Below are 24833 nucleotides of genomic sequence, written 5' to 3' on the forward strand. Positions count from 1 at the left end.
TAAAAATGCAGCACAAAAGGGAGGGGAAGAAATGGAAAAGTTTTAAGAATTATGAAATGCTGTATATAAGATTCTCAGTCGTCTAAAACAAGATACTGATTTCTATGCATTATAACAACCTAGTTTTTTATTTCTCCCCCACCATCCCCCGCCCCAAAACAACAGCTAGAATGGGTGGATGCAGGCAGGGCAAGCAGGTGTCACAGTTCTAACAGAAGTTCTGAATAGGAGAGAAGGAAATGAAGATTTGCTACCCAGATCTTTTAGCCAGAAACTTATTGGTGTTTATGTGAGACTTAAAGGTGTTATGTAACCTCATCTACTCAAAAGATTCAGAAAAAGAGTTAACACTCGGAGAGCTGGACCCATTTCACAATAGGCAAACTATAGGCTGCTTTCATAGTTGGGTTATAATTACGGTACTATTCTATATCTTTCTAAACCAACAGTCATATATATGCCAAAGCAACTCATAAATATCCCCATAAAAGATCCAAGTTAGGAGTATCAGAGACACAGTGTTGGCGATGGCAATACGTCTAGACACAGACAGATGAAATCTCATGTTAGTGGGGCAAGTCTGAAAACATCTATTTCTATTTTCCAGACATGATATGAAAGTGGAGCAGTCAATGTATCTAAGTGACAGTCTATGCCTGATGATGGTAAAAACAGGTCAATCCTAATTTTGCCTCTGTAGAGCATTCCAGAGAAGTGTGAAACCAACATGCAGAAAGAAAGCAGAGGAGCCTGTAATTAAAACATACAATAGGTTAAAGATTTTCTAACTTCCCTTACATTGCCCCATATTACTAAGGGCTTTTTTCAAAATTGGTTTTTGCTTAAATACAAGGGAAATTCTCTTAACAAACCTACTGGATTAACTGACACTCTTTGGAAATCACTGATGGACAGGGCAGACTCACATGTGTAGTCCTTCAACCACTTGTCAACTAAGAACAGGCCTTGGGCCTGGAACACCTCCTTATTAAGAAATAAAGGGAGTCCCCACAGTCTGTGCTGGACTTAACCTCCTTGTGTGGGAATACCTTTCCCAGTTTCAAACTCAGTGTGTGCTCTTCTTCTTTTTGCTTAAAAATGTATGCCGTGGGACGCCTGGGTGGCTCAGCTGGTTAAGCAGCTGCCTTCGGCTCAGGTCATGATCCCAGCGTACTGGGATCGAGTCCCGCATCAGGCTCTTTGCTCAGCCGGGAGCCTGCTTCTCCCTCTGCCTCTGCCTACCACTCTGTCTGCTTGTGCTCACTCTCGCTCCTCTCTCTCTCTGACAAATAAATAAATAAAATCTTTAAAAAAAAAAAAAAAATGTATGCCTTATGGCACTGGGCCAGCTTTCTCAACTTGATCTGTCCCTCTCAGCAGAACGACAGGGTCCTTGTGCTAAAGCATAAGGGTGTATATAGGCCAACTGCCCCCTATAGCCTCAAGCACAGCTGCCTAGACAAACCCAGCCATCACTGGTCAACTCCAACCCACCCCTTAGATGCATGAGAAATAAGACATAATACTTTTAAGCCACTGAATCTTAGAGTGGATTGTTATGCAAAAAAAGTGAACTGGGGTCAAGTCCTCTTATCCCCTATTGTGTTCTGTGGTCAATACCACTCTATTGAGAGACTGTAACATACTCAAAGTAGATCATGTATGAATTTTGTTCTCAAATAATTTTCAAATTTTGCTCTTATGTAATTTTTTTAAAGAATTTATTTATTTATTTGACAGAGAAACATCACAAATAGGCAGAGAGGCAGGCAGAGAGAGAGAGGAGGAAGCAGGCTCCCCGCTGAGCAGAGAGCCTGATGTGGGACTCGATCCCAGGACTCTGGGATCATGACCTGAGCTGAAGGCAGTGGCTTAACCCACTGAGCCACCCAGGCGCCCCTTGTCTTATGTAATTTTTATATAAATAAAACTTCATGTTTGTTTTCAGTCATTTTATACCACTTTACCCAGTTTAGATACTACTCAATTGATATGAAATACTGATATCATGTTTAAGATGCCACCACTCTATTTCCTTGGCAGGCGATAAGTACTACGGAACTATCATTAGCTCTTATGGTCCTCAAAATTCAATATACTAATGTAACTGCATGTTTTCATCATCTAATTCCTCATCATCTTGCGGTCAATAGCGCTACATTACTTGTGAACTAATCAAATTTAATTGATTATTCTCATTTCTTTATTTGATAAAGCCTAAAAGACAATATGAATTTGTAAACTGTTATTTTCGGGACGCCTGGGTGGCTCAGTTGGTTAAGCAGCTGCCTTCGGCTCAGGTCATGATCCCAGCGTCCTGGGATCGAGTCCCACATCGGGCTCCTTGGTCAGCAGGGAGCCTGCTTCTCCCTCTGCCTCTGCCTGCCATTCTATCTGCCTGTGCTTGCTCTCTCCCCCTCTCTCTCTCTGATAAATAAATAAAATTAAAAAAAAATAAATAAAAAAAAATGTAAACTGTTATTTGCAAAATATCCTAGACACACTGAAATAGGTAAAAAAAAAATGTGACTTTCAGTGAAAAGAATCTTTTCTTTTTCCTTTAAGAAAGCTGATATTATTTCCTTCTACATGTAAAGAATACAATAAGGATATATAGCTTTTGATAATTTGGGGATGTAGAGGAAGGGAAATGATACACAAGATACAGTGTTACTCATCAATGGAAAGTATTTAATATACATTTGTGTATATATACACACACAAAGCATGGATGAATGGATGGAAGGAAGGGGAGGAGAGAAGTGAGGATGTAGAAAGAGGCTAAAGACTGGGGCACCTGGGTGGCTCAGTGGGTTAAGCCGCTGCCTTCGGCTCAGGTCATGATCTCAGGGTCCTGGGATTGAGGCCCGCATCGGGCTCTCTGCTCAGCAGGGAGCCTGCTTCCCTCTCTCTCTCTCTGCCTGCCTCTCCATCTACTTGTCATTTCTCTCTGTCAAATAAATAAATAAAATCTTTAAAAAAAAAAAAAAAAGAGGCTAAAGACTGTTAACTCTCACCCCAACAACCAAAATAAGCCTGATAAACTATGAAATCATAGTTTTTAGAAACCCATCAGAGAGCTGGGGATGCACAGAGATGGATATGAACCAAACTGCAGAAGTGAATGAATCCTTCATAGGAAAGGAGAAACCAAGGGCCAGTGGCACTTCTTATTTGGAGAATGTCAGAAGGAAGACAAAGAATCAGCCATGGATGGAGATAAGGAGGACTCAGCCTGGCTTGTCACAGCTGCATGTAGGCTGAGTGATAGATCAGAATGCTGATAGTCCCCTCAACCCCTCATAAAGCAAGCCTTTGCCTGTCTGCCAACCTTTTCCCATGGGTCTTCACCAAGGGCGGGGGTCGTTTATTGAGTGTACAATGTAGAACTAGAGAATGAAGGGAAATTCACCTAAGGCTCTCTGAAATTTCAGTTTCTAGAGGCTGTGGGTGACCAGGGCAGCTCAGAGAGAACTCTGCAAGGAATTCTTGGCGTCCACAGGGTGTAAAGGCCACCTTCCTTGGTAGGCTTGGATCAGGCATAGAAAACCAGGGGCAGGACTGAGAACAAAAAGAACTCCCTAGGGGCCCAAAGACTTGCCATCTAGACTACAAAGGAGAGCGAGATCTCTCACACTTCAAAAAGTCCTGTGTCTATGAACCTGCGAAATCTTGCCAGTGGTCAGAGCTCAAGACCTGTTGAAGGGAAAGATCCGAGCTTGCCCTCAAAGGATTAGTAATAAACTGAATCATGCAGAAGCTTCAAGCTTCCAAGCCCTGCCCTCGCCCAACCATGAACTGACTCAGTCCTAGCTTCCCCCACTGGTCTACAAGAAGAGGCATGTACTTTTTGGAGGTGAATGTTATTTATTTAAGGCTTTACTGTTCTTTACATACAATGTATGGTGTTGTGCCTGAGTTTTCTTGTCTGAGAGACCACCAAGGAGCCAAGCACCAATGCAATCACACGAAGGTTTATTTGACAAGCTTAAGCTTGGGCCCAAGTACACCTAACACAGCAGAGTAGGGACTTGGATGCCAAACCAGATTACAGTCAGAGTTTTTATAGGCAGAGTAGGGGTGGACTCCGCAGTGGGTGAGGACAAAGGGGATTAGGGATGGCATAAGTTTCTAAGGACTTACGGAAGCAAGGTCTCCAGGACCTTGAGGGGCTAGCTATTGTTGGGAGAGAGGTTATTTATTACCAATAATAAAAATCTTCTCGTGAGACTCTTTAGATGTATATTAGTGGGCCATATACTTGGGAATGATTCTCGACACTATCTTGAAGGTTTAGAGATAAAGTTAACTAAAGGAATTGTTAAAGTAGACTTAAGGATTCTGGTCGGACCTGTTGGGATAGGGGATCAGGTCAGGCTAGGATTGTCCTTAGCAAAACCTCAAGGTGAGGGCAGGTAAGTCCCCAGGGGAAAGCCACTCTGTCTGTTTCAAGGGCTTGTCAGTGGGTGAGGAATTTTAATGATTTTCTTCTGCCTCTGTTTCTCACATCAGCTAAACTTGAGGTGGGATGGCCTTAATTTTCTCGGCCTCCACATACAGTATGAAACCAAAAAAATTAAAGACACAAGAAAGTCAGTCATGGTTCGATGAAAGCAGATGCACAGATGACTGAGATGGACGATTATTTGTTATATAATTCATGAATATTCTATTACTGGCAACGTTTCCTTCACAGGGATACATTAATGAACAGGTAAACAATCCTAGCACTCAATGAGAGGTGCAGAAATTTAAAAAAAAATTCTCTTGTTCTAAAAACATAAAAAAATTCTTCATATTTACTCCATTCCTGATCCTGACTTAGATAGTGAAGCTGCAAAACAAAGTAAAGCTAGCTCATCTTCTCATGGAGCTTACAGTCTCCCGAGAAAGACCTATAAATAAATATAAAACAACCCAATAAGTGCTACCATAGAAGCATAAAAAGAATGTTAGCAGAAAGCAAGGACCATGAAGTTAGAAGAGTCAGGGAAAGCTTCAAAGAGAAAGACGTCTGAATGGACGTTCTTTCGGATGGATGAGTGGGATGTGCTCACGGATGGAGAAGAGACAGGATAAGGGAGGATATGAAAGAATGGAAGTATGGTCTAGTTTCAGAATCCTACCAGAAGTCCAGTGGTTTTAAACAGCACAGGGCTGATGGAATATGTTGGGAGAAAGGGAGGTAGGCAGGAAGGAGATGTGATTGGACAAGACATCTGGAGCCAGAATGAAAAAGCCTTTAATACCACATCAAAGACTATGGAAGGCTTTTAAGCAGGGAAATAATGAAATCAGATTTTACATTTGTGACAAATATTTCTAGGACCTGTAACGCTATATTATTACTGTTTATAAATTAGCCTCTACCTGATTATGAGCATTGGGTGAGAAAAGATGACAGGAATTGATCAAAGACAAAAGGAAATAAGATTTGAGAGATGACATTAAGAAAATTCCCTGAGCTTTATCCTGAAATTGTGATCTTTATTACTAAAATTATCACACAATACCATTTTTACGATTATCAATCATGAAGTTTTTCATATGGCAATACTGGTTCAACTTATTTTCACACACAGACATACATCAAAGTTGACTTTTGTAATTCCAAAGTAGACTATGTTTGAAAAAACGCAATGCATAATTTCATGAAGACTCAGATAACTCCGAAAAAGAAGGGTATCAGTCAGGGATGTGTTAGGCTGTACATATTGCTGAAAAATCATGGTTTAAAAAAAAAAACAAAATGAGGCTCCTATACTCACTCAAGTCTAAGGACTGGCAGCTCGGGACAGGTTAGTGCCCCAATAATGCCATCAGGCACCCAGCGATTTCCCCCATTTCCCTGCGTGCCGTCCTCACATGCAGCTTTCCCATTCATACTTTCAAGAAGGCTGCTGCGCTTCCACGCATTGTATTCACATTGGAGCAGAAAACAAGGCAAGATTAAAGTGCCAAAGGACATAGGGCTAAAGGAACAAGTTAGCTGAGTGTGTCCATTTTAAAAAGCTTTCCTGGGAGTCCTGCCAAGTGAATTCCACTTGCATTTCATTGGCCAGAACTAGGTCACTGGCTGTCTCTAGCTATGGGTGGGGGTGTGGGGTATAAGAAGGTGCATCTGTGTAGCTAGGTTTACTGCCACCCTGACCAAAATTCTGCTAAAGGAAGGAGAGAACCATAGATTTGGGAGGGTAATGAGCAGTGTTTACCACAGAGAATAACATAAAATCTTGCCCACCTCTCCTGTTAGGTTGCAACCCAACTGCTAAAAGACATATGCTGAACACCCTGCATGTCTGTGAGGGAGACAGACTTTTCTCTTCTGTAGGTAGTTCATGAATGTGGGCTGCTTGAAAGAATGTTCCCAGAATAATATAATTTGAACGATGAACTTCAAACACAGAAAGCAATTTTGGAAGTTTACCTAAATTCATCACATACAAAAGGTTCCTAGCAGTCACTACAAAGGGTTGGCAATTTTATACACTGTGTATATCAATACTAGTGAAAGTATGCCCACTTGTTACAAGTCCAAGTAGCAGAAGCACAAACACCTGCACATGTTCAATATTCTAGATGCTTACCAGGAATGGTGGGACAAGCCAGCTGCTACTTTCCTTCCTGCCCAAATATTTTCCAAATATTAAGCTATTTTTGTTATTGCAAAGAGGTAACAAAATTCACAGAACTAAGCTTTTAACAATTGGCTACTATATTTATGACAGATGGCCACATTTACAATTATTAACAGTCTTGCTACTGTTTGAATATAAAACCCCAAAAAGCTACATAAATTACATGCTCAGTTGCCTTATTTCTAATTTAACTTAAGGGCACAAGAATTAATTTGATCTGTTTTAAATATTTGCAATAGGATGAATTCCATGACGTATGTAAGGATAATACTGAATTCACTGTCTTCCATTTCTTGCCACTAAACAATATATCAGCTTGCTTTTCTACTGAAATTGCATAAAATAGATAGGACAGCTAATTTAAACAGTTGTTTGCACATTCAATATTTATAACCCGAATCTTGCATGACTGACTGGAAGCAGTGAGTTAGAAGGTTTAGCTCAGCTGCTGCCTGGAGTGATGGATGGCCTCGAAGAATTTCTTGTTCACTGACCAGATCAATCACATAACAGAATAAAAAAATAAGATCAGCCTTAAACTAGATTCCCAACATTTCCATCTGTATGCAAAACTGTTGCAGGAAGAAATGTATCATAAAACATAATGTGAAGCTACTTAAAAACAATAAAAATCCACCAGAGATGCTGTAGAATACAAATAAAAAAGATAGGGTGACAGAATGATATTCTGTGTTTTAACTGAATATTAACCGAGACTTTATTATATCTATAACCCAAAAGTGCTGTCAATTTATAGTGATATTTTGATTGAGCTCAGACACATAAGTAAAAGGGTTTTTTACAAATCATTGAAAAGGCTGCAATTTGGGGGGCAGTATTTGCAGCTGAATTTTATTTAATTGAACTAAAAGGTGGTGTTGTGGCAATTATTATATACTGCAGTTTTTAATTATTCCAATGGCCATTCTAAAAAAACGAGTCTGTTAAATAATGAGTGAACAAACATCTGACGTTTCAAATGACCGTAATCCTTTCATGAATGGCTAACTCCAAAACACCTGCATTAATGGGGGAAGGCAGTAGTACTGCATGTAGGCCACCGCTAGTAAGGCCCTGCTTAGTGTGTTTGTGGGTTTGACTGGTTTGTGCGAGTCCGTTGTGAGCGTGCCTTTCCAGCTCCTCATTCGGTGATGTCAGTTTGGTAGCTTGAAAGCAGCCATAGGGAGAATGTTTACATCACAGAAATTAGCAAATGTGAAACATCCGGGATCCTTCCTAACCATGCCCCCCCCACCTCCTGTAACCTGTGTGGTTACAGAGCTCACTGGTGAACATGCACCACCATGCGACCTTGTGAGCTGTTCCTGGGATCAAGGTTGGGGCTGGGCTAGGAGGCTGAGGGGACCCAGAGCTGAAGAGGATAAGGTTGAGCTCTTGCTGAACAGGTGCAGGTGCAGGGGTGGGCAGGCTCGGACCCTGGATAATCCTGAAGGTGCCCTGGGGGATCTAAGGATGTCCATAGGATGACAGCAATGGCATCTGCCACTTTCTGTGGCCCTTGGGCATTCAGCTTCTCTTCTTGAGCAAGTTTACCCTCCCTATGAGTTCAGGTGAGAGGATGAAGAACAGGTGGGAAATTACAAGAAAAGAGAAGGAAAAGGAAGGAGGAAAAAAAAAAAAGCAAGAAATAATGAAAAAGAAAAAAGAAGCAGAGGGCAAAGGGCAAGAATAAAAAAAAAAGTGGGCAGGAAAAGGAAGGCAAAGAGAAGAAAAAGAAGACAAAGAGGAGGAAGGATGAAGAAGGAGAGAAGAGAATGAAGAAACAAGATGGAGGCAAAGAGAGAAAAGAAGCCAGAGGAGGAGAGGGGGGGAGTTGTAGGAAGAGCAGGGAGGGGGAGAAGGAACAGGGGCTTTCAGACTTCTCCGCACTGGCAGAATAATGTCCAGAAATGCTAGGTGCACCGTGAGCCCTTGGGTCCAAACTGAAGAGATGGAGGCTCTTGAGCCGAAGAGCGACCCTTCCACCACTCAGGTGTCTTTGCCTCTTGAGAGGCCAGAGCTTAGGGTTCTTTTTTGAGGCAATGGTTGAGGAAAACCTGACCATCTTTCGACAGGGAACAGAGGCCAGGATGAAGACAGAGGCCAGATTCTGGCCTCCTCGTGGGTTTCCAGGAATTCCCTAGGGCAGTGGTTTTCAGAGGTCAAGTGCATCAGCAATACCTAGAGGAGAATGTTCAAACACAGACTGCTGGCTTCTCTCTCAGCACTTCATGAATGGGGCCTGAGAATCTGCAGTTCAAATTCCCAGGTTGCTGCGGCTGCTGGTATAAAACACTGACTTTGTAAAATAAACATATCCTGGAAATGACCAGGGCCCACACCTAAGACCTTATTTGTGAACATCTTAGCAAGAATTCAAATGAGAGAAATTCAGGCTAATAATGAGGGGCAGGAGTCCGGAGACGGGAAGAAAGGCATCACGAATTAATTTTTCCTGCTTACAGTTATGTCCTTGGCTGACTGTGGCATTCATAAATGTTCCTCTAGTAGCCAACTCTGGAGTCTGACTCACTCCTTGAAATCTCCATACCCTCAGGGCTAGGTCTTCTGAAATCATTTTTATACCAATGAGCACAAGTGAACTGAACAGGAGCGAATGCCTGACCCAAACTAACACAATCATATTCTCTCTCTAGGTATTTTGAAATTGCCTGGTAGGACTGGAAATGAAGCAGAAACACAGAATAGCAGAGATGGAGAGTACTTAAGGCTTTCTAATGCTGGCTTCCATGCCCAGCTGCACTGCCGTCCTTGGGCTTCATGTGATGCTTCAACATACCTGTGTTTGATGCCCCTACTGTGTTTTAATTCACTCCAACTGGCTTGGTTAACTGAGAGGAGTCAAATGGATCTAGCCCCTCTTCACCACTGTAACAATTTCACTACTGCAGATGAATTCACAGGCCCTGTGACACACAGGACAAATGTTGCTGATTCTGCTATTTTAATCCTTATTAGTAGCCTATTCCAGGGTCTATCACCAAGCTGTGGAGGAAACAAACACACCTTTCTGCCCATTTCCTTTTGTTGGGTGTTGGAAAAGTTTTATGCAGGCATCCTTCTTGCCAGTTCTTCTTAATCAAGTAAAACAGCTATAACTATTTATTTGTTACTAAGAATATCAATTAGGACTGTCAAAAGTTAACAGAACAACTAATTCAAGCTAGCTCACTTAATAAAATTTATTAGCTCATGTAGGGCAGGCTTCAGGGTTGACTGGTTAAACTGCTCAAAATGGTCATCAATGACCCAATTTATTTCTGTTTCTCCCCTTCTGCCACGTGGATCAGCTCTAGCCTCATGGTCACAAAACAGATGCCAGGTGCAAATGGTACTGCTAATCCAGCAACTGAAACAAGAGCCCGAAAGTTCACTCTGATTGGGCTAGAGGAGGACAGAGTCCCACTCCTAAAAGAATAAATGTGGCTTCGTGGATAGAATGTGCTAACTGACCTATCAATCAAAACCCACAGGAGCGGCTATGTTGTCATCAGTTTTACTAGAAGCAGACAGGCTGCCATTAGACAGGGGGATATATCCAAACAAAATTCAGAAAATTTTAGGAAGAGAAAAATGTGGCAAAGTATGCCAGGCAGAGAGCCAACAAATGTCTATCCCACTTGTTTCTCATATGTGTAATTAGAAAATTACTTTTAAAATGCACTTTATTGGGGCACCTGTGTGGCTCAGTTGGTCAAATGTCTGCCTTTGGCTCAGGTCATGATTCTGGGGACCTGGGATGGAGCCCCTTGTCGGGCTCCTTGCTCAGCGGGGAGTCTCCTCCTCCCTATGCCTGCTGCTCCCCAACTTGTGCTCTCTGTCAAATAAGTAAAATCTTTGAAAATAAAATAAAATAAATTTATTTTAAAAATGCACTTTATTGGGCGCCTGGGTGGCTCAGTGGGTTGGGCCTCTGCCTTCAGCTCAGGTCATGATCTCAGGGTCCTGGGATCGAGTCCCGTATCGGGCTCTCTGCTCGGCGGGAAGCCTGCTTCCCTCTCTCTCTCTCTTTCTGCTTGCCTGTCTGCCTACTTGTGATTTCGCTCTGTCAAATAAATAAATAAAAATTAAAAATAAATAAATAAATAAATAAAAATAAAAAAAATAAAAATGCACTTTATTTTGCAACCACTATAGTAATAATTGGTTTCAGGCAAGAATCATCATGCTAAACTAGTAAAGGAAAGCTTGATAAGGACCAAGGTGTTTACAAACTATCAAGGTATATCCCCCAAATGACTTATTAATTTAAAGAGAAAAATTGTAACTTTGCCAAGAGTAAACCTGGCAGACATCACTTTAACCAAGTGATCAAACTGAACACCACCTACAATAGAACAAACTGACATCATATGCCTCTTGATAAAATTCACTGAGGATACAATATCTCTTTCAGAGTATTTCTAAAGCAAAAAATGTATAACCTGAGTCTAATAAGGAAAACATCAGACAAACTCAAATGAAAGGGCATTCTACAAAATAACTAGGCTGTACTTTATAGAAATGTCACTGATGTGAAAGACACAAAAAGGCTGAGGAATCATTCCAAATTAATGGAGACTCAAGACAAATGCAAACCAAATGCAATGTGTAATCCTAGACTAAAACCATAACTGCTATAAAGGACAGTAGGTCTATGCCATGGATACTAATACTGCATTAACACTGAAAAATCTGATTTTGAAAACTGTACCATAGTTATGTCAGTGAATGTCTTTGTTCTTTAAGGAGGTACATATTAAAGTCTTCAGTGAAGGAGTGTGAGCTCTTTGATTCACTCCAAAATAGTTTGGGGAAAAATGTGTATGTACACACATGCACACCCATACACATACATGCAGAAGATAAAAGCAAATGTGGCAAAATATTAATAACTGGTGAATCTGGGTAAAAGATACATGGTAGTTCTTGGTACTGTTTTTGCAACTTAAGCTTTAAGTTCAAAACTGCTTCAAAATAAAAAGTTTAAAATATTTAAAAATTATTTTAGACTGCATGTTCCTCGATTTGTCTCAAAGCATGAGGTATTAACTACCACTTAAGTTTCATAAGGGCAAAAGAGCTGACAATAAATCATAATTTTCTTTTAACTTATTTATTAGAAACTCAGCTGGTAAATGATGGTATGTCTAGGCCAAAGCCTGTTGTTTCTTTTTCTTCTTTGCACCCAGCCAGACTCTATTTCCCAGACTTGGATGCTGTTACGGGGGTGTATCTGAGTTCCTGCAGAGGAATGTGACCTCAAATATCCTCCCACGTGACTCTCTATTCTGTCCAGATACAAAAGATCCAGTAGAGGACTATAAGGTCCTCGATGGAAGATGGAAGGAGTATGGGTCTCTAAATGACTGTGGGTGGTCAGAGCCCCTACCACTGGCCTGAACTGTGGCAAGAACAGAAAACAACCGGTAGCAGTGTTAAGCTACTGAGATTAGATTATCTGTTATAACAGCCTACCTGATTTATAAAACAGATTAATACAAAGGGGACACTTAAGGAAAATGCAGAGGATTCATGTGTTTGCTTTTAGAACATGCTTTAGAATAGCAGTACTCCAAGTGTGGTTAAGGGACTCTTAGTTCTCAAAGGGCAGTTTGGGGACCCTCGGGAGTCTCCAAGACATTTTCAGGGGCTCTGTGATGTCAAAACTATTTTCAGAACAATACTACGATGTTCTTTGTCCTTTTCATTCATTCTCTTATAAGTACTTGGTGGAGTTTGCCAGAGCTGACATGATGTATAATACCAAAAGAGGGTGAATACAGAAGGTAATACGAAAATACACCTGTCTTCTAGTTAGGCAAACATTAAAGAGATTTACCGAAACATAAAACAATGTCACTCTTTGCTAATTTTATTTTTGCTTAGAAAATACAGATATTTTATGTTACTTATTCAGAGTTACTTAAGCTAGCAGGTAATGAGGTTACTATTTCTAAATAATAATTATCTTTTAAATTTATTTTTAATTTCTAATATGATAAATACTGACAAATATAAATCACATAAACAAAAACTCTTTGGAGTCTTCAATAATTTTTAAGTGTGTAAAGAGGTCCTGAGACCAAAAAGTTTAAGAACCACTGTTTCACAACAAGTATGAGTAGACCTAACAGTCACATCACTCTAAATAAAGTAAAGCCATATTGTTAAAATATAAGAGATGGGAGAGTGAGGACCCTCAGCTGACCCCTAGTAACTGAAAAGCAGTGCCTAGAATATGGTAGGAGCTAAATATATAATTGTGAAATTAATACATTGTACAATGGGAGCATATCCACATTTAAGATTGTTGTGATAACTGAATGAGACAACACATGTATGTGTTTGTGCCTATTATTCACTAATTGTTCACAATTATTCACTATTACTCTTTAGGTAAGATTTTCTATGTCTCCACTCCACTTAGAGTCTCTGAAGCTGAAACCAAAGATGAAGTGGCTGGCTGAAAGCCAATCACTGGCCTGGCTGTAATCCCGATTATTCTTTCATATCTTTGTGCTGGAAGGTACACCGAGTGAACGTGGACAGTGACGGGTATGAGAGTTGTAGGGACATTGAGTGAGGTACTGGGAGCCATATTTGCCCATACATGTAATGGCAAGTAATCAGAGAAAGCTGGTCTGCAGCATGAAACAGAACTGAGCAGACTTACAGGATAAGAGATGAGAGAGTAGCGGCCAGAGGGAGAGAAATTACTGACAACTTTCGCCTCTGAAGAGACCTATATCCATTTGTGCAGTTGGGTTCCATAAGATCCCTCCATGTTCTTCTACTTCTCCTTTTACGTGACATAATTTAATAATGTCCCTAACATCCCAATGATCCTTAAAATTAGGTTTTTTTTTTTTAACCTTGCTAATCCTGACCCAAACACAGAATTAAACTGATTCTTGGTGGTTTTTACAGGATGGGGGTTAGGGAGAAATAGAAACCTGGATTATAGTAACAGAATTCATTTTCTACAATATAGAGTCCAAAGTACTTGCAGAAATAACCTCTCTTTCAGAGTGTCAGAAACCATGATTAGAAAATCATACTACATCTTTACCTTTTTCCACGCAAGCACTAAAAGGCAGCAAAGATGTCAAACAAAGATGCTAGGGAGTCAGGAGTTCTGGATTTAGTGTTGGTTTTGCCTCTAAGAAACTGTGTCTTGAACAATGTCACATCCCCTTTCTGAGTCTCAAGGTTTTTTTCTATAAAACATAAGGGTTGGATAAGATTTGTAGACTCCCTATAATAATAGAGAACTGAACTTCTAAAATGTTTTAAAAGTTTATTCTAACACATCAATTTCTAAAATATAGTGAATTTGTACATTTTATTAAAAATCACTGTTTATGGTATAGCAATAATCACATATGGTTTTAAGTAATTTATTTCCCAAGTTATAAATCAGTGGCAGTTAGCCTTAGGAAAAAGGGGATGGTACTCTCTATGTATAGGAAACAGAACAGCTGGTCCTATTTACTGCTAACACACGTAACCAACCTCCAACTATACTGAGGATTTTCTGTCACTGTCATTGTTTCAGTTTATTATAATAGCTTTTTAAGTATGAAAGAGATATAAAACGTAAGATCACTAATGCGTTCCTACTTGGTTTTAATTAAAGTTCTCTGGGAGTTCTGTTAGGGGCTTATAATCAGAGCTTTCATTGAAGAGCCAAATGTGATGCTCCTTAGTTTTAATCCAGCCTTGAGATCATTTATTTGCATATACTCCTACCCACAGAACCATTTTGAGAAAACTCAAGAGAATTTATTTCTCCTTACTAAGTTCTTCTGCCTTTCCTCATTCTTTGAAATGGTTACTATCCTGACAGTAGGGGTATAGCTAAGAGAAATGCAGTTAATACTTGGCAGAGCAAATAAAAGGTTAAATTATGGCTTGGTCAATACTTGCTCAGGAACTAATTGTTGACAAGAGGAAAGCTGGATACTGCTCACTTGCTCGAATTCTTATTTCTCCTGTACCTTTTCCTAATCCAAGAACCACCCTGATAGTATATCAACAAATTTCAGTATAATATGATACAACAAGTGTTACTGAGGACCTACCATGCACACAGAATTCTTTTAAGTGCTGTGCTGACCACAGTGATGAGTAAGTTGTCCTGACCCCCAAAGCAATCATATATACAAGGAGGGGAATACTCCAAATGGAGAGACCACTGCAACCGGAAAATAGGGGGAGGATGTGGATACATATTTGGGTTTGACCTTAAAGAGTGATCAGGGTTTCAAAAGGTGAAGAGACAGGATCAGGTTGGATGACACCTTAAGCCAGAGGCTTAAGAGCATGTGGGCTGTCCAGCAACCAGAGTGTCTGAGGCAAGGGGAAGGAGTGGAATGAGTCATGGAGGAAGAGGTGTCTAAGGTCAGATCCAAAAAGGCCAGGGGTGCCCAGTAACCACCAACTCTGTAGGGCTTGGGCTGTGGCAAATCTGATGGGCTTCATGGATCTAGGATGTCTAAGATCAAAAGTGAAAACTTAAAAGTTCAAATACTGATCATTTAAAAAGTAACAGCAAATGTTGAGTTCCCGGAAAGAGAAGACTTAAATGTAGTTGAAATCTGCAACATCAGCTTTATTTGGCTCTGTATTACTGCTCAGTTTTAAAGAGAAGGTCGAACCATCTCAGTGCATTTCAACCTTCTGAGGGAAAAACAGCATTCTCTCTTCGTATAAAACACATAAACATCATCATCCCAAAATATATATAAAACTGAAAAAAAAAAGGGGAGAACATACCGTTCTGTTTGAAGTAACAGAAGTGACTGACAGTATAAAAATCAGTGCATTAGAAAATTTTAAACATTCTTTCCAGCTACCTCCAAAACTTCAATGCTATGAATGGAAATTCTAAATGGAAGTATCACCATCTTACCAATTTTATTTATTTGACAGAGAGATCACAAGGAGGCAGAGAGGCAGGCAGAGAGAGAGAGAGAGAGAGGAGGAAGCAGGCTCCTGGCTGAGCAGAGAGCCCGATGTAGGGCTCGATCCCAGGACCCTGAGACCATGACCCGAGCTGAAGGCAGAGGCTTTAACCCACTGAGCCACCCAGGTGCCCCACCATCTTACCAATTTTAAAGCACCCATCTCTTCCTTCTTTTCTTCCCCCCAAAAAAGTACACCACACCACAAACTGAGATCAACTTAAAGGAGGTCAACAATGCAAGGAATCGGAAATTGCCCAGGGAAGGAAATGAACATTTACTGGGTGTACACTATGTGCCAGATACTATGTTAGATCTCTGTGAACAACTCAAAGTCCAATAAAGTCTGTGGCTGCCTACTGGCAATAGCTGGGCAATGTCTTTTCACATGGGACTTAGAAATTCAAAGTTAGATGATAGTTCCATTGGGATCCAAATGCATTAGCCCCTGAAGATCTCATGGTCTAGTTAGGGTACAGAGTTGGTTACAGTGATACGTAAGTAATAGGACCATTATGTGACAAATGCCCTAGCAGACTTATGTGTAAGCACTGTTGTAAGGTATGTTTGTGATTTAAAAATATATTTCAATCCAAATATTTCTGTGAGTCCAAATAAAGACTCTAAAATATCTGCACAGCCAAGTAGGAAACTCTACAATTTAAGAGGAAAAAAATTGCAAAAATCAGGAATCCTAGAGATACCAGCCCTCCCCACTGGGAGGCCTGCAATTATTACCGGATGACTTAATGAAAGCCAAATGAGTTCATAGTTTCATGACATATTTTAATTGCTAACAAGGACGTTTTCTTCCATTCTAGAATGCTCCATTAATGAAAATTCCTAAATTATTATACATTTTATAATGGGGACTCTAGAAATCCCATAACATACACATTGGATAGTATTTTGTGGATGTTTAAAATTATTTTATTTTGAATAACTGAAATATTTAAGTGCCAAAATAAAAACAAAATATAGTAAGGGGGGGACTGCCTGGGTGGCTCAATTGGTTAAGCATCCAACTCTTGATTTCGGTGCAGGGTCATGACCTCTGGGCTGTGAGACAAGAGCCACGTCGTTGGGCTCTGTGCTCAGCGCAAAGTCTGCTTGAGATTCTCTTCCTTTTCCCCTCCCTCTGCCCTTCCCCCTGCTTGTGCTCTCTCTCTCTCTCAAATAAATACATCTTTAAAAAAAAAATACAGTGAGAAGGAAAGAGAAACAAACCAGATGAAACATTTCTTCTGACAATAAAAAGTGAGCTATATATCAATGGCACTGAAGAAACCTATCTTTCCAACTCTGCCATATTAAAGAAGTAAGAGCATTTGGAAGATATGGGATTTGCTATGAGTTATCTTTAATCATCCCTGTTAGTGAAGGAGAACACAGGCTGTAGTAAACAGCAAAAGCCTACATCTTATACCTTAAACACTGGAAATCTATGTGCTTTATCTATGTCTCCCAGGGCCTGTTTATTCACTGATGAACCTTCCTGTCTATCTGTGGTTGGTTCTGCACTTGGCCTGGTCACCTGTAAGTCCCTTCAAACCAATGCCCTAAGCTGGGAGCTCCTGCAGTTGTCTTTCAAATAAACCGCCAGCATCCATAACCAACAGATGGGAGACTCTTCTTTTCATCTTCATGTTGATCACTTTCTTCCAGATGGAATACCTGCATGAGTCAGTAGTCAAAAAAAGCTTTCCCATCTCTCTTCAGGGACTAGTACCATGAAAACTTCACAGGGAGAAGAGGCACGCCCAACTTGTTTCAAAATGTTTTAGAAGAACTGGGGCACCTGGGTGGCTCTGTCAGTAAAACGTCTGCCTTCGGGTCAGATTACGATCCCAGGGTTTTGGGACCAAGCCACATGTGGAGCCCACTTCTCCCTCTGCCCCTTCACCAGCTCATTTTTCTCCCTCTATCTCTCTCAAATAAATTTTAAAAAATCTTTTAAAAAATGTTTTAGAAGAACAATCTAAAAATTAAATATTTTAGCACTTAGAGATATAAAAATTATGAATTAACTATTCAGTTACCATTTGGCATTATGAATTTAATCCTTGTAATTACTCAATAAATAGGTATGAATATCTCCCCCATTGTACAAATAAGGCTGTGACACAGCTCAGCATCTTGCCCAGGGCAAAACCAGTGACTCCCAGGACTCTGCAAGCTGACCATCACAGGACTTTGACTTATGTCCTGACGGTGTTTAGGGCAATAATTTAACTGCAGAGCACTGTAACAAGTATATGACCTTTAATTAGGATTTTGCATAATAAATTAATTAGTGTAAGAATACTTCCTAATATTTACATAAGTGCAATTTTTCTTTTGCTAGTATTGTGTTTTAGCTTTCAGAATGTATCTAGGTTATCTAAAGAGTACTGTCAAGATAATTTAGAAAAGTAAAATGAACCAAACTAATAACCAGAAAAAAAAGATTTCTCAAAAAACACTTATTTAATAGATAAGGAATATGGCATCTGATTTATATACCTATCACATGTGTTATCTAAATCTCCTACATAGAACCTATTTTAAGGCATGCAAATTTAATATATTATGAAAGACACTATGCAAAGCATCTTAAAGTGCTCTCCTTACTAATGCATGTAACAAAATATACTGATTATGCAAGTACATTTAATTGGATATAATTAAAATAATGAGATTTAAATACTGATGATTTTAAAAAGAAAAAATAGAAGTTGGAATTAGCCATGAGCTACATTCAAAATGTTAATGAAACTTGCAATGTCATGACCACTTTAGTACTCGATACTCCTACTAGTTTGAGAAAGAGCAACACCTGGCCATTTTTGCCAGGTTCTAAAGACACAGTTTAGAGATGTGACATAAAATATTTTATTGGATAATAGAATACTTGGCTCTTGGATAACATTGTTTTTACACATTACTAAAGAGATATATAGAAACCGTTCTTTTCTCCAAAGAAAGGGATCAAAATGACCAAAAAAACAAAAACATCTATTTTCCACAGGAAGAGTTATTTGTGCTTGGTTAAATGGATATAATCTCAAAAGCTTTTGCCAGTGTCATTCTAATGTAAAGGTATCAAATTTAGGTATTCTTTCAACCCTGGTGGCTTTAAAGTGGCTGAAGACGGATGCCATGTGAAAAGAACAGGTCTGTGGCTGGAGACCATATTTCCTTTACTTGGTATAAAATTTCAGAGAAGTCTACCGTCCCCAATGTTACTCAAGAAGAGACAAGACAAAACTCAATAGGGTAGAAGGGCCTAAAACTTCTATTAAACTTCTCTTTTGACTTCTTTGTCTAGCTCACTAGCAGCAATACAGAAAAGGTTGATACAGGGAAAACTTTTATTAAATTACCTTGAGGCTAAAGCTTTGTTTTGTGGGATGGGTATGTTTCAATTTTCCCTTTTACAGAAACGAAAGAGGAAACTTTAAGATCCACATGGACTTCCTAGTATTTCTTAGGAAAAAAACCAACATCACAGATTAACTCTGACAATTAAAACAAAAGAAAAAAACTCACATTACCATTTACTGAAGAGGAAATTGAGACAGAAGTTAAGTGCCTGGCCCAAAGGCATATAACTAGGGGATACAGCAAAAGGATGAGAGAAAAATTCTGGAATGAGCATTCTCAGATGGAATTCTAGGTTAAAAATCATTAAATTCTACTCAGATATAAATTCAAATTCAGAATACTGCAATGAAGACATCATAAAGGATCAGCAGGTATTTTGTTGTTGTTGTTTTTAAGAATTTACCTCATGAGATTCCAAATGAAAGCAGTACTCCAAATACCTAAAGGCTCAAAATGCGAAACCTTCTGGCAATAATATTTCCCAAGACCTGCAGGCTAAGCATCCCCCACCTCTCCAAATAGCACATGATGCCCACCACCAACTTCATAGTGCTTTCATCCCATCTCCTGAAAAGGCACTGGTTGAGATGAGTGAAAATGAAAAAAATAATGTCAATTCACTAGAGGCATTAACAGTATAAAATGCCTCTCAGAATTCATTGAAATAATGATAAAATCAGGATAGAGAAAGGAATTAATGCAGCTCAACAATATTCAGTAAAATGAATGCAATTCCTGTCAAAAAATATAATATTCCAAAATCATTTAATGTGACTGACAGCATCAAATATAGCAAAATGGATTTCTATTTCAAGATGCAGTTGGTTCTTTTCCAAGAGCTCAGGTTCGTGGTGTTCCTCCCATGCACCAGATGTCTGCCCCCAGGCTCTGAAACACCTAACAACCCACACAAGGGAGCCGCTGGCTTCCCACTGCCATGCACGGAAGAGATCACAAAAGGAAAGAATTCTCAAAAATCTGTTGTTTACTAAATCATTTAACTTCAGGTTAAATAGTGAGATATAGGTACACTAACATACTTTGGAAATGAAAAGTGCTAATGCTAAGAAGTAAGTCAAAAAGAGTTTATTTTTTAAAAAGTAAGGGAGGGGATTTTATTTTGTGGGCTGACACCAGAAGAGAAGTAAGAGAGAACTGTGTTACTTTATTGCTAATACATTATGCATTAGCACGGTAAACACTGCCTTTTCTCTACACCCAAAATGTAATGTGTTTGGATAATTGCTGGTCAGGTTATGAAGCTCTGAATAAAGAGCAACATCTAGAATGAAAGACCTTTCCCCTCCCAGAACTCTAATGATAGCACTATGTTTATTACAGGAAGACACAGAAAGCTTAGCACTTTTGTCTTATACAGGATTCAAATAAAATATCCCTACTACATATGTATGTATGTACAGTTTGTATAGAAAAACAATGTGTACTATAGAAAAATAATGGTATTTTCAAGTACGACAGCACGGCATGGTGGTGCAGAGTGCAGAGCACAGGTCCCGCATTTAAACTCTAAGTCTGAATTCTAGCTCTATTTTTTTTTAAGATTTTATTTTTTATGATTTATTTGTCAGAGAGAGGGAGAGAGAAAGCATAAGCAGGGGAAGTGACAGGCAAATGGAGAAGAAGGCTCCCTGGAGCCTGATGTGGGACTAGACTCTGGGACCCAGGGATCAGGACCTTAGCGGAAGGCAAAGGCTTAACTGACTAAGCCACCCAGGTGTCCCTGAATTCTAGCTCTAAGAGTTAGTCGGTCTATAACCTGTGGCAAATTCCTTAATCTTTCCAGACTTGAGTTTCCTTAATGGTAAAACAGAGGCAGTGATTATGACTACTATATACGTTCATTCTGAGGATTAATTCAACTAAAACAAAGCGTTTGGGACAATGTCCAGTATATAGTATATATATATATATGCTATATATATATATAGTATAGTATATAGTAACCATTGTTACTTTATGTTAATTTTCTCATTTACTTCTTATGACGCATCTGTGAAGTAGATATTATAACTCTCATCCCATGGGTGAGGAGAGTTAAGTAACTGGCCCAAAGTCACAGAGAGATAAACCAGGACTTGACAGTGGATCTGTCCAGGCCCAAGATTATGCTCTTACTTCTACCTAATACTTCCCATGTCACCTACAGGTCCTGCTTTTATGTCATCACAACATTTATCGAGATATATTTAGGGGCGCCTGGGTGGCTCAGTGGGTTAAAACCTCTGCCTTTGGCTCAGGTCATGATCCCAGGGTCCTGGGATCCAGCCCCGCATCGGGCTCTCTGCTCAGTGGGGAGCCTGCTTCTTCCCTCTCTCTCTCTCTCTGTGCCTTCTTGTGATCTCTGTCAAATAAATAAATAAAATCTTAAAAAAAAAAAAAAAGATGTATTTAAATTGCCTTTTAACTGATCTTTCACTTTCTGAATAAACTCTTGTAAGGACACAGATTGGGTCCTGTTCATTCATTTCAGTCCATTTGTCCCCACTGCCTCTTCACTCACATCAGAGCTTTTGTGCCGGGCATCTGTTAGGTTCCTAGTCCTGGCATATCATGTGACCAGAACCCATGGGTCCCCATCTTCGTGGAACTCAAAATCTACCCCCAAAGACAGATAACCAAGTGCACAGAATTATAAACTGGTATAGCCATAAAGAAGGAAAAAGAACAGGGTGCTAGAAAAGAGCATAAAAGATGAAACTCATTTAGTAAGGCAAAATCCAAAAAGGCCTTTTTGAAGAAAGGACACATAAACTGAGATGAGAAGACTGAGTAGGAATTCGCAAGGCAAAGAAATGGGGATATAAACCACTTGTGCATAGGACCCTAAGAAAAGACTTCATCTGGTATGTGAAAAAGGGAAAGCCAGTAAGGCCAGTAAGGCCAAAAAGGCACCAGTCTGGCTGACAAATGGTGAGCTCAGGGCAGAAAGGTATGAGATGAGAAGGAAGAGGGGACAGACACAGGACCATCAAGAACTGGAGAGAGTTTATCCTCGATACAATGGGAATTCCAGTTGGTTTTTAGAAAGATCGCGCCAGCTACAGTGTGGGGACGGCATTGAAAAAAGACAGGAGGGGCGCCTGGGTGGTTCAGTGGGTTAAGCCGCTGCCTTCGGCTCAGGTCATGATCTCAGGGTCCTGGGATCGAGTCCCGCATCGGGCTCTCTGCTCAGCAGGGAGCCTGCTTCCCTCTCTCTTTCCCTCTCTCTCTCTCTCTGCCTGCCTCTCCATCTACTTGTGATTTCTCTCTGTCAAATAAATAAATAAAATCTTTGAAAAAAAAAAAAAAGAAAAAAGACAGGAGAATCTGGGAAATCCACGGGGATGCTCAACAGCAGCTGAGGGGCGATGCAATAGCAGTCTGGGACCAGGAGGGAAGAAGTGGGAGTAGGAAAAAGTGTACACGTTTAATGTGTATTGACCTCCCACCCCTAAACCGCTGCCTGATAGGAACAGGGATTCAGTAATTTGTGGACTGACTGGAGGATTCCTCAGGCAGGGCTGCTGCTGGTACCAAGGCATCCATGAACCCACAGATGATGACCTCCCCTGAGCAGTATCACCATCTAGTGGATGTGAGAGACACGGGAAGATACTGAAGAAACGATGATTACATTCATAATGTAGCTGGCAAGACTCAGCTTATGAAAACCTCTTGATGCATTATCATATCTTTGTGAAACAAAATGCCTCTCCCATTCTGACAATGCAATATTTTAGAAGCCAGATATCTTTCTGCTATAAGACTTTCCAAGCTTATTAGGGAAATGTATTATTTCAAATAGCCTGGAGCTATGCTGCTAGAAATACAGTAAAACACTAAGGGTGTTGAAAGAAAGTCCTTTCATTTAAGAAAAAAAAAAAAAAAAAAAGCTATAGTTAGAAAGACAGTCTATGCTCATTTTTCTATGTTCTTTCTTGTAAAAATATGGTCTCTGCCATTACTTCCTAAAATGGCAAAATATCTTGATTATCTATTAGCAGCAAATTCAAATGCAGAGTCAACATATTTCCTTATAATCTGCTAAATTCACAAGGTCAGGACAGAGAATGCCAGTTATTTAATAATTTTGATCTTCTGTCCATAAGACATTTATTTTCCTAAAACTATAAATCTAAAGCCACCAGAAAAATCCAAATGCTTGTCCATAGAGCAGAAGAGAATCTATGATTACAGTCCAGTGAATTCAAAATCTAGTAAGTAATCCCATCACCCGTGAAAATGTTTTTCCATCCTTAAGTTGGCCAAGATGTTCATTAATAATAGGGTAATGAAGGTGTAGTCAGGCTTACTTAGAGCAGCTACTCTCTCGCTGAGACAAAGTTAAACCTAACATACTAACATACCTGTCAATTTCTCAATAATTAAAGATTTAGTTATTACTAACTTAGTTAAAACAGTATCTTGCCTAGGCTAGGGTGATAAGCTCAAGTATTTGGGGGCCCAAATAAACCTTGATTTTGCATAGGCGAAGAATGCTCCTCAGTGAGAGTCTGCTCCAAGGTTAAGCCAAGCGTCCTGCACAGCTTTGATCAGAAAGCCAACTGCGAGTGCCCCTGCCACAGCTTCCGAAGAATCTCAAAGCACAGGTGGTAGAGATCAGAAGGAAAGGCACTGCACTGGATTTCTATATAAGGAACTTAATAAGCTTAAAAATAAAATACAATTTGCCTCCTTTCATTTGGTAGGAACCACTTTCCCCTACATTGGAAATAGAGCTTTATGTGGTATTCTCCACACCTTTGGAATGCCTTTACAGTCTTGACAATGCTTTTTCTACAGAACCAGGGAAAGATACATAAGAGCTTCAAATAACATGTTGGTGCTGTTACTGTAAGAACTGTTTTAAAGAATCATGATAACCATGGCAGATGATAAACTTCCAGAAAACCCTGGAAGTTTACTGTGGTTTAAAGTTGAATAAAACGAAGGTATATATTGTTCCATCTATCCTTTATCAACTAAGAAAACAAGATCATGTTATTATCTAAATTCATATTTTTCCCAACATACATACTAATCACTAATAATTTAATGTATATAAACAAAGACAAAAGAATAACCTCAAATTTATGTTTTTCTCATTTTACTAAGAAAGTTCTTCCTTCCTCTCAGTTTGCACCAATGCGACTAGTACAAAATTAACTTCATTAATAGGAAAAGCCATTTATTCCAGCAGGGAAAATAAAAGACTAAGCTTAGGCCCTGAACAGCTATTAATTACAAAGAAAAATGAGAAAAGAGCATACCTTAAAGCTAATGTTATTAAAAGTGCAAATGTATTAATGAAATCTTAAGCAAGATTCCATTTTATATGAGTGTATAAATCAAATCTTATTTTCATTCTCACAATCATCTCAGACAACAGACAGCCCAATTGAGTTAAAGTTGTATATTCTCATTTTTTGCTAAACAATCTGTTCACAGCAAGGCTATTTAAAACAAATACATTCTAAGCCATCCATGTGTCAGCTGATATTTCTAAGCTAAAGTAAATAACTTTAAGATGAGGTATTTTGATCAATTTTAATCCAAATGTGGTTTACAATAGCAGAGAGTACAAAACTGCCCCTCATTTGAACAAAAATCTTAAATTTTTGGATTATTTGTTTCTGCATGTTATAGGCTGTTTATTGTCAAATCCATAACCCTTTGGTATTTTCTTAAACAGATGAAATTTGCCTTCTTCCCCTGGGGAAATGCCAGACTATAATGATATCTGAGAAATACGATTAAATTAGTTTAATTACTTCATGTCAACTTGATAAGTCACTGCTCTTTAATGCAAAAACTGCCACTTGTAATTAATGACTGTCTATACTGTTTCAATTGATCAAATGTCTAA

At 39.4% G+C, this 24833-nt stretch overlaps 1 protein-coding gene across 5 annotated transcripts in view; it reads right to left on the reverse strand.

The window, feature by feature from the left end:
- CFAP20DC (CFAP20 domain containing) overlaps positions 1–24833 on the reverse strand; it is a 251615-nt gene that overhangs the window by 212516 nt on the left and 14266 nt on the right. The window lies entirely within an intron of this gene.

Source organism: Mustela nigripes, chromosome 2, assembly GCF_022355385.1.
Source record: "Mustela nigripes isolate SB6536 chromosome 2, MUSNIG.SB6536, whole genome shotgun sequence".
NCBI lineage: Eukaryota > Metazoa > Chordata > Mammalia > Carnivora > Mustelidae > Mustela > Mustela nigripes.